This window comes from Danio rerio, chromosome 3, assembly GCF_052040795.2.
Source record: "Danio rerio strain M-AB ecotype USA chromosome 3, GRCz13ab, whole genome shotgun sequence".
In the NCBI taxonomy this organism is placed as follows: Eukaryota; Metazoa; Chordata; class Actinopteri; order Cypriniformes; family Danionidae; genus Danio; species Danio rerio.
In genome coordinates this window covers 57,561,348-57,565,532 of record NC_141023.1, presented here as the reverse complement: position 1 = coordinate 57,565,532, position 4,185 = coordinate 57,561,348, and the positions used below count along the sequence as shown (strand labels likewise).

Here is a 4,185-nt window from a genome sequence, read left to right as displayed (position 1 = left end):
TTCGTTTCAAACCGGAAGTACGAATTTGCTTGAAATGACGCAAAAACAACCAATTTACACTTTTTAGTGAAATATAGGTGTCCTAATAGTGTTTTTAGCAGTGTGGGACACATATACGACTGTCAACAGCTCAAAAAATGTGTTTTGGTGTTTCGTGACGCTTTAACAACAAGCGTGTGAATTTCCTCTCTTCTTCTTCTTCTGTGTTATAAGTGGGTGTCAGAAACTTAAAGTTTTGTAGCGCCATCTAACGTCAAAAGAGTGATTTTGCATACTCTTCAGCTTGATGCCTTACGGACGCCATCTTGCGGAAAAACGTCTCTTAAAACGCTGACGATAAACGCAAACGAAAAGCATCCCAGTGTGTTGGAGCCTTTAAGTTTTCTTCGATGAGTTATTTTCACAATTTATGTTGGCATAGCATTCAAAATAGGATAAATGAGCTCATGTATGGGAAAAAATCTGGACCTTTATCAGTGAGGGGTGGGTCTTTCAAACCACTTAAACCATCCCCTGGCTACAGGTCTGTTAATAATACAATAAAACATATAATATCAATTAGAAATTGATTGGATCAAGAAAATTGTGTTAGAAGTGCAGCTGATGAGCTGAAAATAAAAATGACTTGCTTGTTTCAAGTTTTTTTTCACAGAGCTAAAAAAATCTTTCAATGACAAGTATGATTCTCTTTGGAATTATGTGTGAGCATGAATAATTCACAAGACCGGGAATATTTATGAAGATAGTACATCGGGTTGATTTATAAGATTTTTATTTTATTTTTTTACAAATGCCATACTGACAACGTCAACACTTGAAAACAAGTCTTCAAATTCTGCCTTGTCCTGACTCTTTCTCCATGTGAAAGTGTTGGTCAATCTGTTGAAAACATAGTGCTGTGCCCTGTTGTTGGTGTGGGTTAGTTTATGCCCGTCTCTCCAGCCCTCGCACACCTACGCACACTCCCACAACAGCACGAGCACAGATGGCACACTCAAGGGGCTCTGGGAGAAACCAGGCAGTCCATCACAAAACAGATTTCCCACTGAGAGAGAAGAGTATTAGAGAACAGGGTGTGGGAAATTCAATAGTCGACAGTATGGAGCCTGCTCGCAAATTTAATGCAGCTGTTGCTCCGTTTGTGAGCGAGCGAAATATAGACGTAATGCTGTCTGAGACGGACACGGGCGGATTATAAATGTTCTATTTGTCCTGCTACTGGTTTAATCACACTTACTGCATGGCTTGGCTGAGCCGCTGGATTCCTATTATGGCTGCTTGGCTAGCGACGCTATTCTCGCACGATAACTATCAACCTCCATCCAGCACGATTTTCTTCTTCTTCCTTAGCCTGCTGCAGGGCTTAGGGCATTTTTATTCCACCTGATCTCACTCTGAACTTGTCTTCATCTTATTGAAACCGTTCAGAGTTGAGCCGGTCATCATAACCACCTGTCTGACCCGCAGACACCTGCCGCATCTTCTCAATGACGTCAAAGTGGATTTCACTGCAACCTTATATTATTAAAGCGGCCTGTAATGGCTTTATTGCTTTAGCGGAGTGCAGCGTGTCCAAGCAAAGGGGTTATAAAGACAAATGACCTGTGGTTTGGCTGCAAAATATTTCTGCTTTATTGTCTTTCACAAATCGGCATGTAATGAAATTAGAGCTGGGAGCGCCAATCAATGCGAGTGAAAAAATGCAATTACGAGGGCAATTACGAAGTGGTGTCTCGTGGGAGATAAGAAAGAGAATGAAAACGTATTACAACCTGCTTTCCTCTTGTCTGTCCTCTTTACACCTCTCTCTCTCTCCCTCTCTCTCTCTCTCTGAGGGGGGTGGAAACAGCTGTCCAAACTTTCGAGAGCACCAGAATTAATATCAGCCTGGGTTGGCTCTTGTGCTGTTGATAGGAGATTGAAGGGCAGATCCTCCATACGGTGCTGCCACTTTATTGTTTGGTGTTTCAGAGAAAAACCTTGCACACACAGTCACAATACGGTGGTCTATTCAATCCGTGGGATCCCAGCAAAGTATCCCAGAATTGATTTTTTTTTAAAGACCCCAATAAACTTTAAGTAATAATTTAGAAACTAACTGAAGGAACATCGTTTTAAATCCAAATCAGGCCAAGTTCATTGAGTTTGTTTGAGGAAGCTCGACAAAATGAAGCTTTCTGAGATGTTTGCTGTGGCTGGTAAATATCTTTGAAGACCTTCTTTGACATGGGAATTCACTTTGGATAAATTACTCTATTCAAGTTCAAACGTCCTCAAGCAGAAACACAAACCATAGAGAGCTGTTTTATTTAAGCTATATCATTCATGTTGAAAGCATCATTGACAGTTTTTAATGTTTTATAATGTAAGCTGCTTTACTCAAAGCAATGCGCTGTCAGGGGTGCAAATGTTTCACCTTTCAGGCTGTTTACACTAGTGAGTTTTCGTTTTAAAACACATACTTTTTGTTACAGATACACCTGGCATCAATAATACTCTAGCATCTTCGAACTGTGAAAATGGAGTGTTTTAAAAACGCTAAAGACTCTGTTTCAGTTTTAAAACTCTGGGGTTGCATTTCAGTATTCTGAAAATACCCCCTATACTCTCGTTTACATATTCCCTACACTGTAAAACTTGATAACTTAAGTTAACATAAGCTGTTTGAGGAAACTGATTGTGGCAATCCATTTAAGATTTGAAACCGAATTGTTTGATTACTGTAAACTTATATTTATTGAGTCATATACACATTTATCATTTGTGTTTATGTTGATAAAACGTTTAGAGTATTAGCAGTGTTGGGGAGGTTACTTTGGAAATGTAATAGATTACAGATTACAAATTACAATATTTAAAAATGTAATAAGTAGTCTAACTTTTTCGATTACTTAATAAAACTCGTTTTCTTTATAAAACGTTTTTTGTCTGAAACTTTATAACTCGCAAAAACGGAAATGCTTGTAGTTTCTGCCAACCCGACAATACACCATACCTTTTCAATCCAGATGGATGGGGCAACCATTACTGCATCCAAAATGGTGAAAAGCCTTGGAGTAACGATTGATGACCAACTAAACTTCTCTGACCACATTACTAGAACTGCTCGATCGTGCAGATTCGCACTCTATAACATCAGAAAGATCCGACCCTTCTTATTTCAACATGCAGCTCAACTCCTTGTTCAAGCTCTTGTTCTCTCCAAACTGGATTACTGCAACTCTCTACTAGCTGGGCTTCCAGCTAACTCTATCAAGCCTCTTCAACTGCTCCAGAACGCAGCAGCACGAGTGGTCTTCAATGAACCTAAAAGAGCACATGTCACTCCGCTGCTAGTCCGTTTGCACTGGCTGCCAGTTGCTGCTCGCATCAAGTTCAAAGCTCTGATGTTTGCCTACAAAGCGACTTCTGGCCTTGCTCCTTCTTATCTGCTCTCACTTCTGCAGATCTATGTGCCCTCCAGAAACTTGCTTTCTGTGAATGAACGTCGCCTCGTGGTTCCATCCCAAAGAGGGAAGAAATCACTTTCGCGAATGCGAACGCTCAATCTGCCCAGTTGGTGAAATGAACTCCCTAACTGCATCAGAACAGCAGAGTCACTCGCTACTTTCAAGAAACGACTAAAAACTCAACTATTTAGTCTCCACTTCACTTCCTAATCTGCAATTGCCTCTCTGAATATCACACTAACTGTACCCAAAAAAAAAATACTAATACTTTCCTTCTTAGACCTGAAACTTGCCTATAGCGCTTATTCATTGTTGCTCTTAGTTGTGTAAGTTGCTTCCTTGTCCCTCATTTGTAAGTCGCTTTGGATAAAAGCGTCTGCTAAATGACTAAATGTAAATGTAATGTAAATGTAAAAGTAAAGTAATTGATTACATCTGATTACTTTTAAGTTTATAATGGATGTTTTCAACTAAATCATTTTCAAGCATTTATATCAAGCAGGTGTTAACTTTCTGTAACCACTGGGAGATGACACATACAGCTAGGGTAAGATCCAATATGCAGGTTTATTCGTCGTCAGGCAAGCAATGGTCAATACAGGTGCAAAGGGGCATGTGTAGGCAGTCCAATATCATAATCACTGAACAGCCGAGAGGTCAAAAGGCAGGCGGGGAGAACAAGAGTACAAGGCTAGGTAAAACATGGGGAAACAAGACAAGGAATAACGCATTGTAA

At 40.0% G+C, this 4,185-nt stretch overlaps 1 long non-coding RNA gene across 1 annotated transcript; it reads right to left on the bottom strand.

Annotated features, from left to right (window-relative positions):
• Positions 1-755: 755 nt before the first annotated feature.
• LOC147836937 (uncharacterized) lies at positions 756-3,700 on the bottom strand. The gene is made up of 2 exons (XR_015481547.2): positions 1,238-3,700; positions 756-1,045 (listed from the first exon to the last, which is right to left on the bottom strand). It is a non-coding gene; the product is annotated as an uncharacterized LOC147836937 (long non-coding RNA).
• Between the last annotated feature and the right edge of the window lie 485 nt (positions 3,701-4,185).